The sequence below is a fragment of the Microtus pennsylvanicus genome, chromosome X, assembly GCF_037038515.1.
Source record: "Microtus pennsylvanicus isolate mMicPen1 chromosome X, mMicPen1.hap1, whole genome shotgun sequence".
Lineage (NCBI taxonomy): Eukaryota > Metazoa > Chordata > Mammalia > Rodentia > Cricetidae > Microtus > Microtus pennsylvanicus.
Window position 1 is genome coordinate 136,497,988 of NC_134601.1, and position 27,449 is coordinate 136,525,436.

Sequence of the window (27,449 nt, forward strand, 5' to 3'; positions counted from 1 at the left end):
TTCCACCAGTGCCTGGGGTGGGGCTGCGGGGTTGTGAAGCAAGCCTGTAGTGAATGAATGAACGCCACCTTCTGAGCTGGGAGCCGTCTCCAGCACCATTCTCTGCCTTAAGGATTCCAGCGCCTGGTGGTGTTGGGCTCTGACCCAGGAAAGGCTAAGATGATGCAGCTAGCTGGTCAGAAAGGACAGCTGTCTGGGTGGGGGCAAATTCCATATAGTTATTTCATTACTGAATATTTCAGTAATGTGACAACTTGTCATCTAACCATAGTGACCTAGACAGTAAATGTTTAGAGAAAGATAGAGACCTGTGCATAGATAGACACCAACCCTCTAATACGTATCTCAGTTGTAGTGTCCACTAGACACCTCCAGGAATTGCCATCTAAGAAAAACTAAAGATGCCCAGAAGGTTGCCATCAGGCAATGGTAGTTCTTAACCCCCAAATCTTTTTGGACTCGCTCACTTGGCTCTCCTTTGTGTTGCTGTTTTTCTTCAAGGGCCTGACTCAAGAGGTGGAGCCTTACCCGCTCAGTGCTCCGCGCCCACAAAGCCACATTTATGTAATCATTCCAAAACTCACAACTCCTGAGAACTTTGAGGAATGTTATTAGGCCCTGGAGGCCAGAAGGGCCGTTTCCAGGGTAACAGCAACTCCACACAAAGCAGCCAGCAAGGCCTTTCCCTCCCACAGCTCCTTCTGGAGTTGAGGCCAGGGGTTCAGTGACAGCCCATGCCTAGGGCTCAGGAGCCATGTCTCTTTCATCGGCCTCACTCCCCAGCCCAAGACCCACAGGGAGGGTCCATCACTGTCCTATGCGCATCGGAGGGCCACCCCTCCTGCCTCAAATATGCCACCCACCGCCACTGCCCGGCCTGTTCCTGTGGGTCAGCAGTCTGCAAGGCTGACTGTGGTTTGGAAAGTTCGCGGAGATGTGAGGTACTCCAGCCAGCGTTTGTTTTTCCACAGTGTAGCCCCAGGCGAGCTGGCTGCCTTTTGTTTTGTGCAGAGGTGGAAATGAAAATTGTCTGTAACAGAGCAAATGCTCTTTCCAGGTGCAATAGCAGCTGCCACTGGCTGCCTGGGAGCTCGTCTGCCCCTCACCTAGCCTGAGCCTTCTCACCTCAGTGTTTCCCCAGCCGATAAGAGACAGTTGGAAGGGAGGGGGAGGCTGGCACGGATGTTTCAGATTGGCAGTCCACGTAAAGACTTCTCTCCCTGAGGTGTGAGGTGGCCTGACAAAGCCCTACAGTACCACTGAGGAGAAACCACATCCATCAAGGTCTCTCTCTCTCTCTCTCACACACACACACACACACACACTATTCACACTGTGCACACACACACTCGTGCACACACACACTCACATGCACAGACACTGCACCCACACACTATTCACACTGTGCACACCACACTCGTGCACACACACACGTGCACAGACACTGCACCCACACACCATAGACTTATATCTCATGGAGATCCAAGATCAGGGCTCTATGTTCTCTGGGCCAAGGAAGGTCATGATGATAGGACACTCAGATGTGTGTTCTCCCGTCTCTGGGTACCCCACAGCCTTTGTTCCCACAGTCTCAAAGTTCAGCCTTGTGCATACTTACAGATTTCTTAAGCGATGGCTGGAAAAACCAGCTGTTTGTTCCAGTGGCACTGCCCTTCTCTGATTCATTTGAAATTAGCCTTCCCGATGCCTCCTGGGAATCCAAGTGACTAACAGGAAGCCCCTGGGATTGCAAGATTCACCCCTGAGAACGAGAGAACCAGAATGGAGAGAAAATGAAGTCCAGTAACAGAATGAGAGACAGGGCCAGGCGACACTACTTAGGTTCAGTGACAGCCCCGAGAAGGGGTAGAGGCGGGGGCCTGGGGGAATGTGCTGAGGCTAGATCAGGAATGAAAGAGATGCGCTGGCAACGAGCAAATGAACAGCCTGGCCATATGCGAGCGGAGAGAACCACGCACAGAAAACAGGTCTGCTTGTTTCATTCAGAGAATTGTTGAGCCATTCAACATCTCCCCGTCACCTATTATGGACCTACTGGTTATGGACAAGGTACCATGTCAGACCTACAGGGGACCTATGGTTAGTTAGGCAGTACAAAGGACCAGAACAAAATGACATATGATCTAAGTTTGGGTACTTTCCCCCAAAGGAAAAAAGACCCCGAAATAAGGATCTGAGTACTATTGGGGTTTTTTTGTTTGTTTTTTGTCCTTTGTTTTTGTGGCACTATCAGTGGAATGTGAGACCCCGTATGTGCCAGGCAAGTGCGCTAGCAGTCAGCCAGCCTGCCAGCCCTAGCGCAACTATTTACCTGGGTAGAAGCTGGGAAGGGAATTGGACAGGCTACTGTTGTGGTCAACTGGGGCTCAGTCCTACTCCAGAGCAAAGGGAGGGAGATGGGAAATGAATTCCCCAGTTCCCATCACTCAGCGATGGAGGTCTACCCCTGGAGAACATGATTTCCCCGGACACTGCCTATCTGCTTCTTGTAGACACAGAGGACTCAGGTGGTCACAGGCAGCCCCCGGGCACAGGGACACAGGCGCTGGTAGCTGTGCACACAGACATGATAAACGCAAGGGGCTCTCGGCAAAGCATCATGGCCTCTCCTCCTCATGTGGCTGGGGAAACACACAAAAAAGACAGGGACTTGCATCTTCAGGAAAGACAGCAGGACAGAGATGGTGACCTAGAGGGGCTTCAGAAGAAGAGTTGGAGGTGAGGGACAGTTCACTGTCTCAGACGGAAGAAATGACAGGAATAACGGGAGCAGAACGAGGGTTGTGCCTGGGAGAGGTTGAAGGCCCTGCTTTGACTGACGAACAGAGGCTAGGATGATCAGAAGATGACTCCAGCCACACTATGGCACTCAGGTGTCAAGCTGCAGCTTCGGTCTTCAGTCCGCAAAGCATGAAAGTTGTCTGAGCAAAGATGGCATTGAGTTGTGTTGTAGAAACATCAACCCTGTCAAAACCAAGGGGACAACTTGGAAGGAGAAAGACTAGATTTAAAAAAAAAAATCCCTAAATGAATGTTTATTAGCCATCGTGGAGATTATTTTAGCAGGCAGGAAGATGAAGGGGGCTCCCTGTAGCTCTGGCCCCAAGGGAAAGGCCCCTGAAAAGCATTGTGTGGGAGCTGCTGAAAGGGGGACCAGTACGTCAGCTGCTCGGCCTGATTGTTCCCTCTGGCAAAGATTCGGGCCCACTCATTTCTCTCCTATTTGCTTTCCTCCCAAACCGCTTTTGGCCTCTGGTTTCCGAAAGCTTTGCTCAGTGCGTTTAAACAGCATTTCACAGCATGGCCGAGCAATAACAAATGGCGCCTGGTGGCTCGCCTGCTGGTGGCTTAAAAAACAATTGATGACTTTTAATCAGCTGAATGAGCATGGGACAAATGACAGCATGGCCTGAATGCGGCCCAGACGTCATCGGCTGACATCAGTGGGGAGGAGGGAAATGCCCTTCTGGCAAGCTTGGGAACAAACAAGAGCAGCCTCAGCTCTCTCGCACGCTCCTGTGTTCTCTCTCCGCCCCCCCACTCCCTCCCCCCCCCCCTCTCTCTCACCTCATAACTTCAGGAGGCAGCTCCGAAGCCATTGCCTTCACTTTTAAGGGAGATGGAGAACCATTGGGGAAGCAGCAAGTGTAAACCTCTGGGAAAGCCATCCATCTGCACATCCTGTCATGAAATCTGTCAGCCAGAGGCTGCCTTAGGCGAGTCAGTTCCCTGACAGGCCTCAGTTTTCCTCCTTGAGAAAATGGAGTCCTTAGCCTGCGATACCTCATGCCTATAACCCCAGCACCCGAGGGGCTGGGGCAGGAGGGTTGCTATGAGTTTGAGGCCAGCCTGCACTACAGAGGAAAAACCATGCCAGCCTGGACTGGACTGCATAGCAAGACCTCTGTCTCAAGAAAAATAAAGAAAATTAAGTTATTGAAAAACACTCTTGCAGCCGGGTGGTGGTGGCACAGGCCTTTAATCCCAACACACAGGAGGATCTCTGTGAGTTCGAGACCAGCCTGGTCTACAAGAGCTAGTTCCAGGACAGGCTCCAAAGCTACGGAGAAACCTTGTCTCAAAAAACCAAAAAAGAAATATATAATATATAAAAAACCAAAAAAGAGAAAAAAGAAAGAAAGAAAAGGAAAGAAAAACCAGAAAGAAAAGAAAAAGAAAAACACACTTGTGATCCACAGCTAAGCACTGGGCCAAGCTCCTGGAGTCCAGTCGAAGAAAGGGTGGAGGGGTCATATGAGCAAGGCAGGTCAAGACCATGATGGGAAACCCAGAGACTGCTGGCCTGAGCTAGTGGCAGCTCACAGACTCTGAACTGACAGCTGGGGAGCCTGCATGAGACCAAACTAGGCCCTCTGCATGTGGGTGACAGTTGTGTGGATCAGGCAGTCTGCGGGCCCATTGGCAGTGAGACCAGAATTTATCCCCAGTGCATGAATTGGCTTTTTGAAGCCCTTTAACTATATGGAGGGATACCTTGCTCAACTTTGATGCAGGGGGGGAGGGGCTTAGTCCAGGTTTAGTTGACTTCCACAGGAGGCCTTCCCCTCTCTGAGGAGTAGAGGAGTGGGGGGGGGGGCTGGGGAGAGGTGGAGGAGAAGGAGAGGGGGAGGGAGAGAGACTGGTGCTTGACATGTAAAATGAATTTAAAAAATTTTAAAAACACACTTGGTTCTCTGGGAAGCAGTGTCCATGAGGCTAGCTAGCTTGAAGGTAGGATTGACTCTCTGCATCTCCAGCCGCTACAACCACCACCAACACTCCCTGCCTCCTGCATCCACACACCCACGGAATACTCGGAATACTTGGCAAGTGGTTCTGATAGAGGAGGAGCACAAAGTCAAACAAAGCAAGCCAAAAATGGCAGGACGGAAAATAAAGGCGCACAAAGTCAAACAAAGCAAGCCAAAAATGGCAGGACGGAAAATAAAGGCAACAACTGTGGAGGTATAGCTCAGTGGTAGAGTGCCCGACCAGCATGCATGAGGCCCTGGGTTCAATCCCCAGTAGCAGCAGATGGGGAAGAAAGGAAAGCAAAGCAGCTCTGTTGTGCCCCAGGCAAGCGGGCCTCACACTCGCTGTTTATACGCTTTAGCTCACTATCTCCGACTCAGTGTGGATAAAGGACTGGATTCTCAAGGGTTTAGGAGTAGGGCTCGTGGAGCCGTGCTACTGAGGGTGGGGAGTAGCTCATTTCAAAGCGCCCTTTCTTCCTCACTTGCATCTCATGGGCACAGGAGCAGCCTAGGGAAGAGGCTGGGGCAAATGAGGCGCACCTGCGCAACATAGCCATTTAATCAAGAAGAGCTGGAAATCTGACTGGGTGGCAGAAAGTGAATCATCTTAGGAATTTCCCCTCATGAACTCCCCCTGATCACCAATATGGAGACAAGAAGAAGCTCCTCCCAGGCTTTCCTTGCTTTGCATGCTGGGTGTGACCCACAGAACAGAACATTTCCCCTCAATATGCACACACATACACGTGCACACACATACACACCTGCAGGGTCTTTTTACCCCTGAACCACCCCCAAACACACACACACCCTGGTCCAGGAAAGAGCTCCTGAGAGGTGGACTCTTCGGGAACTTAGCTGCTGGTGTTCTCACGGCCACCTGTGACGGAGGCAGGCCACAGAAGGGCAGGGTGTGCCATGAAACTACAGCACAGTTGTCGACAGCTGAGCCTGTGGAGTGTTCTGGAGATTCAGAGATGTCAAGAATTGAAGTGAGAGGGTGCGTTCTTTCGCATGCCCGTATAGACTAGTCACAGAATGAGCTGCTTTCCAGAAGCTGGGAGGACGTGGCAACCTCATCAGCTAAGGGCAATTCCAAGTGGAAAGTAGGGCACTCTTTCCCCCAAAGGGGTGATCTAAGGGAGGTACCATTGTAGCCACACCCTCATCCTTCCAGTGGCATCTGGGGGCTGGCCCATCCTTCTGGGACCCCAGTGTGAGCAATGAATACTGTGGATTGCCACTGTTTCTGGGGGGGGGGGGGTGGCCCTGCTGCAAAAGCATGAGCTAGTTCCTTCCTGTCTCTGGGCAGTGAGGAACTGACACAGACTTTCTTTCCCACCTCAGCCCCAGCCTGTTCCCAGAGCACACTGATGTTTCCCTCACCAGCTGAGTGGATGGTCATTGCCTGGGAGGTGCCGGCAGGCTGGTGGGAAAGTTCCAGCAGGCCTGTGGGAATGCTGCAGCTTCCATGATTTCCTCTTGTCAGTGCCCCAAAGTGTCTACGAGGCTACACCAATGACATGCAGGCACAGAAAGAACTGGCTTCTACAGCCAACCTGGCAACCTCTCTTGGGCTCAGGCCAAGAAAGACCCATCCTGTTCCTTTCCCTGTCCACCATACTGCTGCATGTCCATTTCCTAGCTGAGAGGACCGGCTGCACTTAGAACCCTCCGTGCCAGGGAAAGCCCGATGCCATTGCCAACCACACTACATCGCCGTTCTTCTGAAGGAAATTACTATTGATCCCATGGCTCTCCTCCCCGTGCTGTTTGCCGGGGACAGCCAAGGATTCCCGTGCCAGCTGGGCTCCCACACGGCTCAACTGTTCCTGTACCAGATGGCCAGACCAACACCCTCTGGCTGCCACACACTCCCTGGGAGACGAGGCTCTGACGTCTCTCAGCCTGACTTTTCCTGCTCGAGGACAAGGACGATGGGTCAGGGATAACGGGGCCAATCAGGTTATTCTAACATCTCTGCATTTCCAAACCCTAGTGACAATCAGTGTAAGTAACAAGGCAAGAAAAACGTGTTCCATAGCCTTCACATTTGGCAAGCATAGGCTGAAGACCTCCTGGCCTTGGGGGATGCAAAGAGATAAAACCCAGTGGCTGCCCTCAAACAGGTTGCAGTCTGCTGGGTACAGGTTGCGTGACTGCATCTTCATTGATTAAAAACAAGAGCACTTCGGAGACTGTGAAGTGGGTGACATTCAGAGTTAATCCCGGGTAATGAACTAAAAAGCAGACCAAGATGCTTGCTGTCTCCAATAGTCACAGCATGGGTAAAGTGGGGGAGGTGGGACTGAGGGGGTGGGGTATGGTACTGTGAGGTGGTGCCACGAGGTGGCGCAATTGAAATGCCAGCTTTGCTTTGTTTTTGTTTTCTACCTTGATGAAAACTGATTTTCCTTTCCATAAACATCCGGCCAATAGAACCCTTCCATGGTGTGCTGGAGCCAGAGAATGCTGATTTAGACGAGCCAATCATTAATTTTTTTAGAAAATTTCCAAGCCAGTTGTTGAACATGCCATTAATAAAAATTAAAATAAATTAAATTAAAATAATTAAAACTTGAAATGGGATAAATCATATTAAAAACCAATTCTCCACTTTCACATCTTCCTACCTTGCCACAGTCTACTATTGTCTCTGCCATGGAGCCTATCTAGTCTAGACTGGGGGGTGGAAAAGCTACGCAATGGTGAGCAGACTCTCCCATGCTCCCTGGGCAACACCACGCTGTCAGCGCATCACGTGGGAAGTGGCAGGCTAGCTGGGGTGGGAATATTTACACCAAGGCGATCAGCAGATGCTACAAATCAGGGCTTGGTGGGGGCGGGAGCCAGTTGTTAAGCATTTACCATCCCATCACTGGGACCATCATCTAAGTTCCATAATTTATGTGGCTGACTTCATATGCCATGAACGGGTCTCTCAGATTCTCAGAAATTATAGCGTCCCCTTGTCTGCTCCCAAACTCAGGAAGTTGAGAGAGGTGAGTTTCTCCCATAAGCTCCTCTGAATATTCAGGGGGAGAAAAAGGAAGTCTGCACAGATAAGCCAGTTAGGGCTCAGTGGCGTGGCAAACCTGAGCAGGAGACTGAGCCAGGCTCTCGAGTGGAGACAAGAGGGAAAGCTTGTCCCTACCCGCTAACCCGTACATGTGCGTAACTAAATCAACCAATCAGAAACAAGGTAGACTGTCATCAGTGGTGAGATGGCCTGGCTAGAGCCACCACTTCTGCTGGGGACAAGGGGAATCAGGAACAGCTGGCTTACGACAAGAGGATCAGCTGAAGGGCTTGAAGAGGGTATGATTCACAGAGACACAGGTGGGCAGATAAAGAAATCACAATGGCTAGGGAAAGCGCCCTGTGATAATGGAAAACTTCAAGGGGCCAGGGCAGCTGGCCCACCTGGAGAGAGTTCTAAGTGAACGCTGGGGTGGGCAGAGAGAGCCACTGGCAAACCTGCAGCCCAGATGGGGAAACCAATGCTCCAATGTCTAACTCCTCCTACTGGCCTGACGGCCTGTTGGTACCTCCCATTGGCCAAACCCAACAGGAAGCCAATGGCCAAAGCAGCATGATCCAATCAAGGATCAGCCTACTCCACTCAGAAAAGGGCACAAAAAAGTAGCTAGGATGGGGGAAGGCCTAGTAGATTTGCCCAGCCAGCATGGTTCTGCCCTCACAGCATTAGGCTCCAAGAGCACATGCCTGGGACCACTCACTTGGATGAGGCCTGGCCTGGGGTGGCAGAACAAACCACAGACTGGCTGTGAGCCCGGAAGCAGGCAGGCCATGCGGCCTGGCAGTGCTCTATGGAAGAGTTCAACGAGTGTGCCCCAGCCCTCTAGCCAGTGCCAGTGCAAGGCCGGTCCCAGATCCACAGGGGCCCATGATGATGCCTGGGCACAGGTGAAGGCTTCACCTGAAAACGAATTAACTCAAGGTTCTGGACCCTGGCACAGGATCACGGCAGGGTCCTACAAGTAACTTGTATCTCCAAACTACTTTTCTTCAGAAAATGGCACCAGACCTGTATGGGCCCCCGACTTGAATCTTAGCAGGCAACTATAACAAGGAATTGGACTGGTCTCTTCCCAGGGCTAAATCCTAAACCGGGTTCAGAAAGGGAAGTGAGGTCAAAAGGAGTTCTTATTCCCAGGAGCATCTCCCAAGCCCCGTCCCCCCCCCCCCCCCACACACACACACACACTCCTTCCCAACACAGGGCTAATAGACACCAAAGTAGGCATAGGCCTTTTGTAGCCCAGCACTCCTGGAAAGCTGTGGGCCTCCTCACTGGGCTCCGGAAGATTCCCAACGAACATTAGCATAGTAAAGGCTGCAGATAAAGAAAACGTTTGTCTTTGTTTACCGTGGGGGTTGCCCATACTTCCTGGAGCTTAAAGCTGAAAGCGAAAGGGGGAGTAGGCGACTGATAAGAGGGTTTTAGGCTTGGGGCACAGCTCAAGCAAAGCGGCACCGTCACCACCCCGCCCCCAACCTTGAGACCTGGGAGAAGCTACCAGAAGCTGCTTGCAGCTGTCGGGAAGTGTGAGGAGGTGGAGCGGGAAGGGATGGGCTAGAGGAGAAGGAAGAGCAGGTCTTTGGTCCCCAGGGCCCTGGGAGGCAACACGCTGGAGCTTGCTCGGCAGCTCCCAGCTTCTGAAGACCTGGCTCGCCACTCCCCTGCATCCTTCCTACAGGAGTCGCTGGCTGGGTAGGGGTGGAAGCCAGCATGAAGGTGGGCAGGTTCCTCCCCCAACGCACCCCAGATCTGGTATGACCCTAGTGGACAGAACCTCCTGGCAGCAGGCAGCCCTGCTGGACTCTCAGGAGGGGTGAAGGCTTCAAGTTTGTGTACAGACACCAAGGACGCTTTGTAGATACCCCAGCCCCTAGGACCAAAAGAAAAAAAAAGACTATCCCCAAATTCCTGCCTCCGGCCTGCTACCCAGAGAGCTACAGCCTGGAAGCTGTAAAGTTTGGTGGGTAGGTGCACCAATTAGCCTCAGAAAGAGCTCTTCAGCCAGAGCCACTACTGGGCTCTGCCTTCAATCTCATGAGCATTCATGTCAGCTAGTACAAATTTGCAAAGGTGTCCTCTTTTCAAACAGATTGAAGGGTGGACAGGGCATCAGACTCCAGTGACCCCCCTTCCCGTCCCTACTACTCTCCCACTAAGTCGGGGCCTGTCTTCTCTCCTCAGGGAATGGGAACTATGATTGCATCTCCCAGGCTAGGGAGGAAGCTGACCAGGCTCCTCTTTCTAGGCTGGAATAACCACCCTCCCCATGTCAAAGATGACACATTCTCCTAGCTAGTGACCTCTGCCCTTTCCCCTTCAGAAACCAGCCCTCCATTTCATCTGTCTTGGGGCAGATGACTGCCTTTCCTGGAACAGGAGGGGCTCTCGCCGTGCCTTTGTTCTCCAATTATGCCTTTTCTGGTCCATTTGCCTTCTTTGGATCTGATTTTACGTTGACCAGTGCTGCTTGACCACCCTGCCCCATGCATCTTTCCGAGTCAATCTGGGGAGTCAGTGTACTGATTTGTAGGACTTGCTCAAAGCCCTTGTGTGGGAAGAATTATGGGTCTCAGAGTTGAGGTCTGGCCTCTATGTAGACTTTGCCAAGCAACCAGTCTAGTTGAGCAGAGCCAGTCTTCTGGATCACAGGGTCCCTGGGCAGAGATGGGCCTTGTTATATCTAGGAGCACCCTAAAGAATAAAAACAAGCCAGGCGGTGGTGGCACACACCTTTAATCCCAGCACTTGGGAGGCAGAGGCAGGTGAATCTCTGTGAATTTTAGAACAGCCTGGTCTACAAGAGCTAGTTCCAGAGCAGGCTCCTAAGCTACAGAGAAACCCTGTGTAAATAAATAAACAAATAAAATAAACAAAAACAAGCTATAGCATTACTGTGGAAGTGTGGCAGCTAGTCATCTAACCTACAGAGCTGCAGGAGAGCACCTAGTGCCTAGAAGTTTCTGGAATGGGACAAAGAAGTGACCCACTCTACTTTTTGAATACTCCTATACATACAAGGGCCAATTGAAAGTGGAGAACACATTTAATGTTGGCCCTTGTGACAGTTCAGATCCTCTAGGAATGATCTCCAAACGGAATTAACAGAATAAGAAGTGTGTTGCGGGGGAAAAGGGCTGCAAAGAACAGAGGGGGAAAGTCGGAAGAAAAGAGTGTGCTGGCTAGTTGTCATTGTGATTTGACACAAGCTAGAGACATCTGAGAAGACAGAACCTCAACTGAAGAAATGCCCTCATTAGATCGGTCTATAGGCAAGTCTGGTTGGCATTTCTGTTGGCTGATACGGAGGCCAGCTTTCTGTGGAGAGTACCATCCCTAGGGAGGCAGTCCTTATGAAAGTCAGCTAAGGAAGCCACGAGAGGCAAGCCAGAAAGCAGGGCTCCTCATGGTCTCGGTTTAGCTTCTGCCTCCAGGTTCCTGTCTTGAGTTCCTGACTGACTTCCTTCCGTGATGAACAGTGGTCTGTGGGGTGAAATAAAACCCAAGTTGCTTTTGGTCACGGTGTTTTATCACAGCTTTTCAGGAAGTCTCTGGATGTCTCAGGGAGGAACACTGTTTCTAATCTTGGTCTCAGAACCTCAGACAAGTTTCCCCTGCTTTGTTTTCTTACCGTGAAACGAAGAGAGTGAGCCTAGCACCTCATCCATCCATTGGTCCTCTCTAGGGCCTGCTTAACACACTAGATTCTGCTTTATTTTACAGCTGGTCATTTTAAAATCATAGTAGTTTTTGAGCATTTCCAAGTTAGGTACCAGAAAGGATCTAGTGACTAGAGTTGAGGAAAGTCTAGAGTCCCTTTCTCTTTGCAAGTAGAGAAGGGACAGAAAACTGGACCAAGACCATGAGCCTTTGGTTTGATTATTGACAAAGATGTAAAGAGTGTACCTTGTCCATACAGATGACTGTTGTGTTCAAAGGAGGCCAGGGGGCTCCTGAGGAATAGGGGAGCTTGATCAGAAAGGCGCTGCTACCCCTACGCCCCTAATTCTCAAAGAAGGGGGTTACATCCCATATCAACACCACTTGATCCTAAGGATCAGAGAAATGAAGAGGTTTGGGACAGGCTCCCCAGGAACAAAAACATATAATTCCAGTGACCTCCCCACCCCCCAGCACATTTTGTTTGTGCCACTACCTCTTGCACGTGCACGCTTACACACACAGCCATTTTGGGCACCATTAATAATTTATCTTTGTAGAAACCTGTACAGTTTACAAATATTAAAGCATGATCTAATTGTTTTAATCACAACAACTGCTTTGGGATAGCCTTGTTCTTCCTGATAATAAAGCTAGGCTCAGCCATCAGACCTGCAAGAGGTCAAAGAGCTAGTAGGTGGTTCTTAACCTTTGGGGCTGCCTCAGATCCACTTAAGACTCCTCCCTTTGGAAAACTGCATACCTACTCAGAATTCTGTCGGCACTTCCAGGGTTGCAGCTCCTGCTCCAAGCTCTTACACAGCTCCAACACATACACACACACACACACACACACACACACACAGGTCACCAACGAGAGGTTCTACTAATGTTTGAGACTCAAAGAAGACTGGGAGATACCCTAACACGACGGAGAACCCTCCTAGACCACAATAGGCTCAAAAAGGGTTAAAGGGGTGTGAGGGCTTGTTTTCCACCTCTAAGAACTCTGTTATGGATTATTAAGAACACACACAAGGCCCGGTGAGCATTCCATTCGATAGGCCTGCCTCCAGCACAGAACCAGCTTGTCCACGAGCTAAGTCCTGTATGTGAAGAACGTCCTGCTGCCCAGAAAGCGTGGATGGAAAACCGCTCCAGATAAGGCACTTGCTACTGAAAAAAAAAAAAGAAAGAAAAAAGGGGGGGAAAGCACGGCTGAGAGACTGCCAGGGAAGGGGAGCTTTTCGGAGGGCTGCTGTTCTGGGTAGTTTTGAAGGGAGAACATTCCCCCTCGGGGTGCAGCATCTTGCCTGGCAAAAGGGGTTGTTCTGAGAAGACAGGTCTTCGTGTCCCTGCGGTTCAAAGATGCCCCCCCACAAGATGCTTTAGCTTCCTTCTGCTAGATTCACATAATGCTTACCTCCTCTTCCCCAACAGGGGAATCCACTAGGGCCTTCAGGCACCCTGGTCCTGGTGCACCACCCAGGTGGTACCTGTCGCTGTGCAGGTGAGGAAAAAGGCCTGAGGAAAACACCATTACTGATAAGTAACAGCTCCTTTCAGGTTTAATGACACGTTGCATCCATCCTAAAGCTCTCAAAAAAAAAAAAAAGGAGGGGGAGCCTTCTCGAGGGACAGCGCCTCTCGCCTGTAAATAGGAACGACAGGCTGCTGCTGCGGGGGGGGGCGCGGGGGTGTAAATTAACTAGGGGCAACAGAGTAAATACATTACACACGGTATTTATTATGCGTCCGGACCTCAGAGGGGTTCTCCGACTCCCAGTCGTGGCAAATCTTGTCCCGGACGGACGCCACAGGCCTTGCCGCAGAAACCGAAGGCTAGGGAACTGGTTACGGCAGGGGACTGGGGCGGGAGGGGGGGGGTGAGAGCTTCTCGTCCTCAGGCGATCGGGAACCCCTTTCCCCTGACTGTAGCGGGAAAAGGGCTCGGGTTCTGGTAGTCGTGACCTCGAGAGCCGCTAGGGCTCCGGGCCGGCCGGGGAGGGCTGCAGGGTGGGAACCCGCGACGCGCCGGGCCCCTTAGCATTCCGCCGGCGCGCCCGCCATCGCCGCGTGCGCCCCCGCGCCCCGCTGTAATTACCCCGATTACCAAATGAATCTGGCGCTTTTGTGCTCGCCAGGCGGTGGGTGCGGGGAGGCAGTTCTAATAGTTGTCATTAGGGCCGCGGGAGGCGGGGCGCCGGGGGCGGGGGGTGGGGAGCGCGGGCGGGGGAGGCCGCCGCTCCCTCGCTGGCTCGCTCGCTCGCGGGCGGTCCCGGGCGGCGCGCAGGCCGCTGCTGGCTGCTGAGTAATGATTTTTTTTCTAATTGGAGGCGAACAGCGGCCCTAATGGATGGAGCCGCTCTCGGCGCGCTCGCTGCGCCCGCCCCTCGATCGATACGCTTGCTAACACCGCGGGGCCAAGCTCCCCGGCCTTTTGTGGTCAGAGATGCGGCAGGGGTCCCCAATCTTCCTCCCCTTCACCTTGTGCCACCTTGGCCTTGCTCAGAGCCTCGAGACTATGCCTAACACTACCCACCATCTCTGAACATCCCATTCCCTGCCCCTTCCAGGACCCCAGAGCCCTCGCTCCCCTCTCCAGGCACTCTTCTACCCTTCTTCAATCACCACCTCCGTGTCCCCCACCTTCCTTACACTCTATCCCCCTCCTGCCTGCCCTCCCACGCGTCTGCCAGTTTAGCAGTCAGGGAGGACTAGAGAGGAGATGTATGGGGGGCCTACTATAACCCTAGATCTGTAGAGAAGCCAAAAACAGGCTGCTGCCTCTGATGGTTTGAGACTGGTCCAAGAAAGGTTTGCTGAGTCCAATTACATCCCCAAGTTCTTTCCTTCCGGGGCTTTCTCAGGCTCAACTCCACTCTAACTGAGACCTTTCAGCTTTCTGCAGGGCAGACTGTGCTTGCTGCATGGGAACCGCAGGGCCCCTTCTGTTAGAAGCCCCGGTAGTGGTGGTATGCTTTGCTGGGAAGCTGCATAGGCCCTGCAGATCCTTGGAGGTGACGGGTCAAACATGCTTGTGGTTTTGCAGGTCCTGTTCCCATACTGTCACTAAGAAGCTGGTGACCTTGGCCAAGGACTCGGCCTGGGAATCCGATCGTTTTTTCCTACACCCAGCAGAAGCTCATCCATTACCACAAGATAGAGCCTTGGGATACAGTTTTAAGAGCCAAGCCTCCTCACTCCTCCCAGCAGGTTACAGACCTTTCCTGCTTAGGGAAAGACTCTGGCTCCCGGACAGCCCAAGCTGCTTCCTTCTGTGCCCTGCGTCATCTGCTCACTGGAGCTCTTATTCATACACACCAGTTTCATTTCCTGGCAAAATAAGCACTTGCTTGTTTGTGTATTGCCAGTCTTCCCCCACTACCACACAAGCTCTGGAAAGTAAAGGATTTTTACCATCTTCCATCCTCAGCATCTAGAGCAGCCTGGAACATAGTAGGTGCTCAATAAAGTATTAACTGCATGAACAAATGGAAGGAATTTGGACTGAAGCAACTCCGTCCTTTCCTTCCTGGTAGTGCATTGTTTTTTCAAACTATGGTCAGAGGAGGATCTATTCTGGTCTCGGCTTCTCCAGAACTTCGCCACTATCCCCTGTAATGGGGAAGTCTTTTTCACCTCCACTTGAACTTGAGTGGCGCAGTCTGCTGATCTAGTAGGCTTGGAAAGCAGAGGAGCAGATCTGGCAGGTTCGCTGAAGTCGGAGCCGTAGAGCTCATCCAGTTGAGTTGTGATATCAGGGTGAGGCATCCCAAAGTGGGGATGGTCAGCAGTCACCCCACAGCACAGACACAATGGCTGTCAAAAAGAAGTCCATTTCAGTGGGGCTATGTTCAGCCGTAGAGACCCATTACTCAGACCATCCAGAGAGAGCGTCCCAAGAGAAAGACAAATAGCTGACAACTTCCAACTATGAAGCCTGAAGGGGAAGGTACCCACCATGCTCAAGTACCCACCATGCTCACCGAGTATGGTCCTTTGTGGCTAGTCATGTCTTTACTGGGTAAGCTTCCCCTGTAATTCCCATCCATGTCTCTAAGACCCCCTTTCATCTCATTGTGCCTTAGCCGTTGTTTTCCTGGAGGATCCAGCCTAGGCAGGCAGAGAAACTGACCCCTTTCAACCTCAGCAAATCCCCTGTGAAGTGCCCACTCCCATGAGTCTCGTTTCCCCTCCTAACGGCCCCAGGTGAGGATGGGGACTCAGAGAACAAGTGATTCACACAAGATCTTACACCTAGGTCTTGATGGATTCAAACCCAGGCCTAAGTTGGTGTGGCTGCAGAATTGAAGCGCTTGATCCTTCTGGTGACTCCTTAGGGCCTGGTTGGTGTGATGGTGTCCTGGAGACAGTGTTGAAGCACACAGAGGTGAGAGGTGCTGGACCAGGGGACCTAGAGTCCTCCAGGACTTACTAATTCTGTCTTTGTAGCTTTGTGAGATGGACTGTGAACACCAAACAAAGCCCACATTAGGAGAACCAAGATGGAGATTTCAATCTGGTCTCCAGCGGAGTGACCCCAGGCAAATGACTTGATTTCTCCAAAGCCTTCGTTTCCACAGCAACTGGAACACTCCGGTTGCTCTGACGATCTAGTATGCCATTAGATGCCCCTCTCTGGGACAGCCTCATCGCCCATCAGTGGAATGCCTATTCCAGATGCCCAAGGAAAAAGATAGGTTTTTGGCCTCTGGCTTTCAAGATGACTTGAGCATCCTCTTGGTTGAAGAAACTGAAATCTGGTCTTTGCAGCCCAGAGACCTGGAACACAGGAGGAGCACCAAGGAAAACAGCTCTAATTGGCTGCCTCTGGAGAAGAGGCAAGCCGAGAGTAGATGAAGCCCCTCTCTTACCACAGCAGGCAGTTACCCTGCACAAGCCCATGCAAAGGTTTGGTCTTGGCCCCGCTGGGCAGGTGGTGAAGTAGTTGACAGTGACCTGTCCACTGCCTGCTGAGGCCCATTGCCCTCAGATTAGCTACCCCTCCTCACTTTTGCCCCACGAACCCAAGACCCTTTCCCTTTTTCGTCATTTCTTTTTTTTGGGGGGGGTGCTGTCTAAGGAAAGAGAAAAGCTGGGAAGTCCAGGAATTTATGTGAATTCAACCTAAGGACACTAAAAACTCAGCCAAGGTGGGACTGACCCCTAATGCCTTGGGTGGACACCTCAACCATGTAGGTGGCCTTTTCTCACACCCATGGCTTATTAGGGTTCTGGGTCCAGGCCAAGAAATTGCTAAGGAAAAGACAGGCAGTACCTGCTTGGAAACTCGGCAGTGTGGCTCCCCTCTGAGTCCCTCTGTTGTGTGGGAGCCAGTGAGGAGTGAGTGAGTGAGCAAGCAAGCTAGAGAGGGGGTGAGTCGCTGAGCTAGAGCTGCGCCTGACAAGTGACACTTTGACGAGAGACACACACGATGACGAGTCTCTGGGGAGGCTGTGGAGTCTGGTTCCTGCAGACAGTGTTTCCCCTGGGGCAGTCTCCGTGCCTGAGAGTGGTGTGTGTGTGTGTGTGTGTGTGTGTGAGAGAGAGAGAGAGAGAGAGAGAGAGAGAGAGAGAGAGAGAGAGAGAGAGAGAGAGATTCTCTGAGCTCTCTGAGCTCTACAGCAAGCTTGACAGAGGATCCCCTGGACCATTTGTTGTCTCCTCAAACATCAAAAGCAGGCCTGGCAAACCAGCCACTTGCCCTTGAATTCAAGAGGCCCCTTGTGGAATGTCTCTGCCCTCCCCCTCGCCCCACAGGATGCTAATGAAGGGAAGAGCTGCCTGCAGGCTGCTGCCTCATTTCTGCTGCCTCATTTCTCTCAGTCCCAAGTCTGGATCACACCTAGGCCAGAAAGAAAACAACCAAGTACACTCGTCTCTCCAGAGGGCCTACAGTCCAGGCCCTGAAGACTATTAAGTGACATGAAAATCTTTCTTTCGGAAGGAGACAGCGGGTGCATTTGAAGTTTTCTAGGCCAGCAGAAGACCTCTGAGGTGGTGGTGTTCTGTCTTGAGCAGGACTTGTGAGAGAGGGTGACAGGAGGTTTCCTTGGGAGAAGTAGATGGAGCCAATGTGGAAGAGAACAAGGAATCTAAGAAGCACAGGATAGGGCTGTATCAGCCATGTGCTCTCCCAGGTCCCCTGATAGAAAAATAACAAGCAGCCTCCATCTTTCCCTTCATGCCCTGAGGTGAGAACCAAGGTGATAAGACCCCCTCCATGCTACTTTTCTAGTCATTGTGACAAAATATGTGAAAGAAACAACTGGGGGGAGGGGGAGATTGGCTTTGTCCTCTGAGTCACGTGTTTAGGTCCAGCACAAAGGAGAAGGCAGCACAGAGGTCCTAGCAGCCGGAGCCAGGAAGTAGTGTGTTCCTACTGTGTTGGGCCAGCAAGTAGTGAGTACCTGGTGCCTCACTCATGGCTTAGACAGCAGGTGCTGGCTACTGACAAACAGGTTTCATCTGCTTGGCCTATCTTTCTAGTAGGATAGCCAGGTGTTCCTACATTCTATTGCACAGCGCCAAGGTCCCAAACTCAGAAGTCCCATGGTAACACTTCCATTGTGTCCTTATTGACCAAGTCAAACCCCAAGGCCAATCTGGGCTACAGGAGGAGAGATGATGCTTCTTGTTATGGTTGTTGCTGCTGCTGTTCTTCTTCCTCCTCCTCCTTTTCTTTTTTTTCTTCTTCTTCTTCTTTCTAACATGTATGAATATTTTGCCCACATATATGTAAGTGCACCACATGCATGCCTGGTGGCCTGGGAGTTCAGAAAAAGGTGGTAGATCCCCCATGAACCTGGAGTTGTGGATGGTTATGAGCCACCATAAGGGTGCCGAAAACCAAACCCTGGTCCTCTGCAAGAGTAGTAAGTACTCTCAACCACTGAGCCATCGCTCTAGCTCCACTGGCTCCTTGAAGGGAGGAAACCATGTATGTAAAGCCCTGGGAGGAACTGTTCACTGCCATCTTGCAGACAGCCTGACAGAAGCAGAAGCAATCGCCACTTCTGAAGTTAAACCTGTGGAGAAGACATAGGCCACATCCTTCCGCATCCTCTTATAGGTGCAGAGGTCTTTCTTCCAAGTAATTTCTCACCACTGAGCCTGGCTTGGAACACTCAGGGCTTGCCACAAAGCCTTCAGTGTGAGGAAATGAAATATGGAAACATTTCAGAGGAGGCCTGAGGAAGCGGGCTGAGGCCAGAGAAAGGGCAAACTTCTGGGGCAGCCCTGAAATTGAATAGGGTAGAGGTGCCTTGAGGGCAAGGGGGCCTCCCAACAGATGGTCCTCATGGCCTCCCTGTATTTAAAAGCCAACGGGGAAGAGCTTCCCAGCTCTAACAATCCAGAAAAACCTGTCACATGGCAGAAAGAAGTGTTCTTCAAAAACTCTGAAGACTTGTGGTATTTAACTGTCAGTCAACCGGTTGAGCTCTGGGAAGCGTCCCTCATATTGTCTCAAGTTCTTGTTTAGCTCTACCCATGTTAATGCTCCTCCCTCCCTCTGGTAATCTTCATTTTCTTCTTTCTATTCTTCTGTATTCAAGCTGTTTTCTATGTCAAGTCTATTATATTTTCTCATGAGAAAGGATAACATAGGCTAATTAACAGAACCGCCTAACAAAGATGTTCACTGCAGTAGCCTTCATGTTAACAAAAACTTGAGAGCCAAGTGGAATGGTACTTGTCATCACAGTACTTGGAGGGCTGAGGCAGGAGAATTCAAGTTCTAGTGGAGCCTAGCCTGTGTTGGAAGAAACTGTCTCAAAGAAAAATGATAATAAGTAAGAAAGAGCAGTGGGGAAGGGGGTAGCAGTGAAATCATTCAGCTGGTAAAGACCCTTGCTGCCAAGCCTGAAGACCTGAGTTCGATCCCCGGAACGTACCATGGTAGAAGGAGCGAACTGGTTCCTGCAAGTTGTCCTCTGACATCGTCATGCACTTTGTGGCAGGTGCAAGACCACCTGTACACAAGTTACACACATGCATAGATAGATAGATAGGTAGGTAGATAGATGAATAAATGAATGAATAAATAAATAAATAGCATTTTAAGAGAGAGAAGGAAAAGTCAAGAATAGGTAGCATCAAAGCCCAGCAATAAGAATACTACTGAATTCTGATGACGCCCTGAGGTTGAAAACTTCTTCAGTGAGGTTTCTAATGATAAAAGAAAGGCTGATAGTAGAACGTCAGGCGACAAAACAAAGAAGACTCAAGGATGTGGGAGGGTTTGGACTCAGTGGCGGTATATGGAAGTTTGGTCAGAAGAGCAAGAACTTCTTTTTTTTTTTTTTCGAGACAGGGTTTCTCTGTGGTTTTGGAGCCTGTCCTGAAACTAGCTCTGTAGACCAGGTTGGTCTCGAACTCACAGAGATCCGCCTGCCTCTGCCTCCCGAGTGCTGGGATTAAAGGCGTGCACCACCATCGCCTGGTTGAGCGAGAACTTCTTAAGCAAGTACAGTGACACTAGCGATCTCAATCCGCTTGTTAACTAGCCCGAAAAGGCAAATTGCCTAGCCTTGAACTCACAGAGATTAGCCTGCCTGACAATGTGCACCACCATCCCAGGCTTCAGAGCCCCTCTCTGAAGTTGAAACAGTGGGGGCATGCAGAAGTGAACCAACCTGTCTAAAAGGATACTGCCCATGTTACAGGGCACAAGTTTAAAGCCAGACAGTGGGTTTTCTGTCCCACCTTCTGAATTGCTAGAATGTGAACACTTTTATTACAGTCTCGAAAGAGATGTGTTCAAGTGTTAACAGCAGTTACCTCCATTGAAGGGTCATGGGCAAATGCCATTGTCATCCTTACTTCCCTGTGTATTCCCAACGTTGTATAATAGGCTACGATTACCTTCCGTCACTGGTGGGAGGGGGAGTCATCATTATTTTATAATAAGAATAAAAACAAATAGAATCCATAACCAATAAACCTTCACCCAGTGGAAGCAGGCGTGGTGGCACACGCCTGTAATCCCAGGACTCAGGAATCAAAGGCAGAAAGATAATGAAATTGGAGCAAGCCTGGACTACAGAACAGGTCACTGTCTCAAAGCAGGAACAAAAAAGAACCACACAAGCAGGCTGGGATGTGGCTCAGTTGGTAGAGCACTTGCCTAGCACTCTGGGTATGATAGCAAGCACCACATAAGCTGCGGGTTATGGTGGCACATGCCTGTGATCTCTGTGCTAAGGAAGTCAGTCGAGGTGGAAGGACCAGGAGTTCAAGGTCTTTCTTGACTAAACAGTAAGTTTGGAACCAGCCTGGTGATACAAAAGAACCTGTCTCAATAACAAAACAGACCAAAATAAAATAAATTTTATCCACTGGCCTTAAGTTTGGAAAGTTTCCCTTTCTTCCTGAACCTGTCCTTGCCCTGGCTCCTGCCAGGGTCCCCTCTTGGCTCTCCTCCTGAGGAAGCAGTTCCTGCTGGCTCGCTGTTTCTTGGCAGCCTGTCGCTGTCAGTATTTGACCAGACCTCACAGGTCCCAGATGACTGCTGGGAGGCAGCTGCTTCCCTACACACAGCCGCCCCTCCCAACCACGCAGAGTCTGGCTTTCAATGCCCCAGCATCTGCCATCCACGTGTGTCTTATCCCCAGTTAAATCGCCGGGCGCTCTCAGCGCAAACGTGACTTCCACACATCTTGCCAGCGCCCACATCACCTGCAGCACCCATGGTCTCCACAGCCTCTGGGAACACATTTACCCATTAGCAGTGGGCATGTGAAAGGCTAAACAGCGCAGACTATGTAAGAGGGGACTACATGCCAAATCTCCAGGTCCATCTTGGTGGGGAGGGAGATAACAAATACAGGGGCGTGCATATGGGAAGAAGCAGATTTTCAGACCAGAGGAAACAGATTGAGGATGCTGGAAAAGAAGAGAAAATCAACATCAGCAATCCGTTGGAGAGGCAGAGTGAGGAAGCTGGGTCCTTTCAGCAAGGAAGGCATCCTCAGTATCTGTGACATTCAAACCCCAATAGAATTAATTCATTGTCCCTGTGGATGTCCCCATTGATCAGTCTACATATTTATTGAACCCACAGTGACAAGTTACAAGGTCCTTGAATTCAGACAGGAGTTCATGAGACTGAGGAAGGACTATGAACCTTTCTTCTTCCCCATTCTCTCTCTCTCTCTCTCTCTCTCTCTCTCTCTCTCTCTCTCTCTCTCTCACACACACACACACACACACACACACACACACTTGCACAAGTTTAGGGATTTAGGAGATTGGTTCTTAAGACACCGAGCTACACTCCCAACTTTAGTGTGAGTGTGTCGTTGTGTGTTTCACTTGAGACAGGGCCTTGCTATGTAGCCCATCCTGGCCTCAAGCTCACAAACCTCCCAAGTGCTAAGATTATTTATTCAATAGCTCTATGTGTTCCATTCCCTTAACCCCAAGTCACAGAGTCAGCAAACAGCAGATGAGGATGTGAACTCAGCAGTTGGGCTCCAGAACCTGCCAGATGGGCCACCTTGTTGAACTCCTTGGGGACCTCAGAAATCAGAAGAATCTAGGCTTCAAGTCAAGGAAAAGACTATTCCTTTGTAGAAAACTTGTGTCTGTGTCTCATTTCAGTCTCTGCCTGGTAAGACTCCAGAAAGTACCCATGTACTAAACTCCTCCACTACCACACCACTGCTGCCACTACCACCACCGCCGCCGCCACCACCACCGCCACCACCACCACTACCACCATCACCACCACCACCGCTGCCACTACCACCACCACCACCGCCGCCACCACCACCACCACCACCGTCACCACTACCACCACACCTACCTATCTCAGGAATGGCTATTAAACCCCCACAGGGGTAACTGGGATCAACCTCCCAGTGGGCTCCTGCTGTGCGATATTTTGTGTTCTATTCTAATAAATAAAGCTTGCCTGGAAATCAGAGGGCAGAGCTAGCCACTAGTTAACCATAGAAGGCTGGCAATGGTGGCATACACCTTTAATCCCAGCCCTGGGGAGGTGGAGACAGGAAATGATAAGGTGCAGACAGGATCTCAGCCTTTTGGGGACTGAGGAACTAGGGAGTAAGGAAGCAACTGGCGGCAGCTCCTGGTTCTCTGATCTTCCAGTTTTTACCCTGATATCTGGCCCCTGTTTTTTGGGGTTTTTTTTGTATTTTTATTAAGATTAATTTAGATTTATGCTTCAGGCTCCACATTCTCTAGTTAGAATTTTTTTTAACAGAGTCTCAATATATCTCACTAGCTAGCCTAAAACTCACTGTGTAGACCAGGCTGGCCTCACTCAAACTCACAGAGATCCACCTGCCTCTGCCACTTCAGAGCTGGGATTTAAAGACGTGCACCACCATGCTTGACTTCTAGCTAGAATTTGAACAAATGACGATTTTCCAATCTCTTGCCAAGGCTGTAGGTCCCTTTGTGACCATCACATTGAGCTTCCTAGTTGGCGACAGGGGTCTTACTTAGTACAAGCCTGCCACATCCCAAGAACTGTAAGCCCAGTGTTCTGAACTGGTCTTAGGAGAGGTTGTTCTCCTAAGCTAGTCTCTCCTTAGTTTTCTGATACATATGTGTTCATGAAGATAAATCCACAGATGCCATGCCGTGTTGACATAGGTCTTAAAGTTCTCAAAGGGTAGGGACAAGTCCACCGTACTCGAAAATGTGTGAGCGTGTATGTGTGCGCGTGTGTGATGTTGAGGATTGAATTGGGGACCCTAACTGCTGCCACTGACCTATATCCTCAGTACCCCTCTGTCATTTATATTTTTATTCCATTTCATTTATTGGCAGTCAGAGAATAACGTACAGAAGTTAGTTGTCTCCTCCTCCATCTGAGTCCTAGAGATCAAACTCGAGTTCCTCAGGAATGGAGGTAGGTGACTTTCTCTTTTTCTTTGGAGACAAGTTCACATAAAGTTGCTCAGATTGGCCTTGAATTCACTTTGTAACCTAGGCAGGTCTTTGAGATTGTGAAGCTTCTGCCTCAACCTTCTCAGCAGCTGGAGGTCTGGATAACCAGCACTGTCTATAATGCGCTTTGCAATTTCTCTTCCTTCACCCTCTCTTTTTTCCAGACAGATTTCTCTGTGTTCTGGAACTCACTCTGTAGACTGGGCTGGCCTCAAACTCACAGCTATCCACCTGCCTCTGCCTCCACAGTGCTGGGATTAAAGGCATATGACACCATTACTTGTCTTTAAAATGTGGTTTTTGTTTGTTTGTTTGTCTTGGTTTGGTTTGGTTTCTGGAGACAGGGTCTCACTGTGTAACCCTGGCTGGCCTACAACTTACTATATATATCAGCCTGGTCTAACACAGAGATTCACCTGCCTCTGCCTCCAGAATGATAGTATTAAAGACATGCACCATCACTCCCAGATCAAAGCTATCTTTTATTTATGATATTTTTGATTTACAACAGGCTTATTGGGAATGTATCCCCATCACAAGTCAAGGTGCAGCTACACTTTAAAAGATTACAATGCAATTTTTATGTTATGAATATTTTATTAGAGACACAGCAACAACAACAAAGACAAAACAAAAAACCTTGGTGACTTTAAACAGTACTGTGTATCAGTTGGCCTATGACCCTGCAGGACTGTGACTTCACCCAGGGTGCATCGGACAGTTCTGAGGATTTGCCTGGACTCATATGACTGTGGCCAGATTGGCTGGCCTCCTGGTTGGTGCCAGGTGTAGCTGGGTGTTAACAGTGCCTGACACACATTCCTCCACCTGCTTCAACCAAGCAGTTGGCAGTTGTTGGTTCCGAGAATGGCATGTGCTGTGGTTTGAACATGCACCCCTCAAGATTAATATCCTCATTTAGGATATTTTAAATGGTATTTGGTGGAACAAAATACCATTAGGTGGGACTGTCAATATTAGATGAGGGCAAGTAGGCGGGGCCCCCATGACAGCATTACAGGCATTATGGGACGAGGAAGCTGGCACAAATGCTCAGTTTTGGTGTGCCGTGTTGCCAACGTGTTCTTACATCATCAGGTCCTCACCAGATGTCCAGTACATGTTGGTGGCGTGCTTTGAACTCAAACTCCACAACTGTGAGCTCTGTACAAGTGTTTTCTTCGTAAATTACGCACTGTAAGGTGTTTTGTTATAGTAACAGAAAATAAAGGCAACATGGAAGGGCAAATTTCAATGCCTGAAGACTTTTTTAATTTCTTATTTATTGAAACAGTGTTTTGCTATGCAGCCGTCCCTGGCCCGGAACTTGTTATGTAAGCACAGGCTGGGCTCACAGTAACAATTCTTCTGGCTCCGCCTCCCGAACGCTGGGATTACAGACATGTGCAAGCAACACCTGGCCACTCAAGGACTTTTTAAACCTTTACTCACCGTGACTAACAGTGTCTTGTTGGGCAAAGCAAGTCACCCAGTCAAACCTAGGATCCGAGTGAAAGGAGACTGCCCAGAAAGGATCTGAGAGCAAGTAAGAGACATTTCCACACAGCCTGTCCACAGACTACTGCAACAGCTGTGGAGGAACATAGGGCCATCTTGGCGTGTTAATGTTCAGAGCAAAACAAACAAACAAACAAACAAAACTAAGCCAGCAACTCTATTAGTCAGTGACATCACAAGGTACTCCCAGGCTGGAACACAGTTTTCAAAAATAAAAACCACAAACAGGGAACGCTCTGTGTGAAATTTCCCCATGGAAGCAAAAACAGAGCATACATTTCCAGTTCTTGGGGATCACTGCAAAGTTTAGACGAGGAAATAAGATGCTCTCTGTTGTTGCCCAGTTTGATTCAAAGAGGCACCAGCCTCTCCAACCTATGGTTCTTACAGGCAAATCGTTATTCCCAGGCCCTGGTTCATCACCATTGGAGTGAGAGAGTCAGGATTTGCTGGGGGAGGGTTCAGGGATGAGAAAAAATGGCAGGTGAAGAACCAGACTCCCTCCTCAGTGTGCCAGCTTTCCTTCCTGTCCCCCAGGAGAGAGGAGCCAGATGAGAAAAGTTGACTTCCCTCTCACAAGGGACCCCACCTTTCTTCTGGGATGAAGGGGGTGGACATTATTTTGACCCTTGACTAGACAAGTCAAAACTGGAGGACCGGCCTCTGCAGCTGGCCAGACCACAAGGAGAGTAGCCATACCCAAACAGAAGTCTGCAATGGGAGCTCCGTCTGGATCAGTGTCTACTCAGCCATGTGTGACCCGGAACAGATACATCACTGTCACCTCTCTGCTTCCACATAGAGATGAAACAGGAGCAAGATGCCATGTTCCCAGTGCCCACTGAGGCTCCTAGAGTCTGAACCTTACATGAGACAGCTCAGAGCATACAGACATGTAGGACTCACGGTTTTCCTTTCAAAATGGCTGTCCCTCTCAAACCGCAAGGGAAGCAGGCATCTAGGACTTATGCCAGTAACAAGGGATGGAGGCCATTTTCCAACTGTGTGTGTGTGTTTGTTTGTGTCTGTTTGTGTGTGTGTTTTGTTTTGTTGGTTTGGTTGGTTTTGGTCAACTTGAGTTGGCCAGCTAGGAATAGGAATCAACAATTGAAAAACTACCTCCTTCAAATTGCTTGTAGGCCTGTCTACAAGATATTGTATTGATCAATGATTGATGGGGGAGGGCTCAGCCTAGTGGGTGGAGCCACCCCTGGTGGTAGCCCTGGGTTCTATAAGAAAGCAGGTTGAGCAAGCCAAGGGGGAACAATTCAGTGAGCAGCACCCCTCCATGGCCTCTGTATCAGTTTCTGCCTCTAGGTTTCTGAGCTGTTTGAGTTCCTGCTCTGACTTCCCTCCGTGACGGACCTGAGAGTTGTAAGATGAAATAAACCACTTCCTCCCCAAGTTGTTTTTGGTGATGGTGTTCTATCACAGCAATAGAAACCCCAATTAAGACACCAGCCTATGCCTGGGCAGCAAATCTAATAGCCCGGGAACTAGAGAGATGGCTTAGCTGCTCTTCCAGAGGACCCAGGTTCAATTCCCAGCACCCACAAGGCAGTTCACAACTGTCTACAACTCCAGTTCCAGGGAATCTAACACCTTCACACCCATGCACATAAAATAAAGTTAGATTTTAAAAAATTTAGTGTTTAAAAAAAATCTAGCTGGGCGGTGGTAGTGCATACCTTTAATCCCAGCACTAGAGAGGCAGAGACAGGAGGATCTCTGTGAGTTCAAGGCCAACCTGGTCTACAAGAGCTAGTTCCAGGACAGGCTCCAAAGCTACAGAGAAACCCTGTCTCGAAAAACCAAAACCAACCAACCAACCAAACAACAAAAACAAAACAAAAAAACACCCAGCAGCCTGACTGCACCCAAAGGTCAAACTCACAGGTATAGGCCTTTAATCCCAGTGTTCAGAAGACAGAGGCGGGTGGATCTTTCTGTGAGTTAGAAACCAACCTGGTCTATATATCTAATTCCAGGCAAACCTGGGCTGCACAGTGAGACCCTGTCACACACACACACACACACACGCACACACACACACTCACACAAAGCAGGGACAGGTTGATAATGCACTCTCTTGGGCCTCATATCTCCCTGAACTCTCCCCTACGTCACTCAAAGAATCCATTTGCCATCATCTAAGGATGCCCCAGTTATCCTGGAAACAGAGTTTCCAGGACTGTGGCAGATGGCCAATCAGGAAGAAGGTATGCCCTTAGGGTGGGGATGAAGAGCTGCCAGGCAAATGGGTGGTTTATGTGACCACAGGAGCAGTCTCCAGGATGGAGTGTCCTTAGGAAACCAACAACTGTGCTTCTGCAAACCCTAGACCATGAAGCAGACCTAAAAGCATACACACCTCTACTTCACATCCCTTGGGGTTTGGCAGATCTTACCGTTAAATACACTCATGTGCCCCCAGCTGACCCGCAGCACGCACCTGACTAAGTGGGGGATGTTTTTACATGCTGACCCTGTTGAGTGTGAGCATGCCCCTACCTGGCGCTGTGAGTTTATTGCAA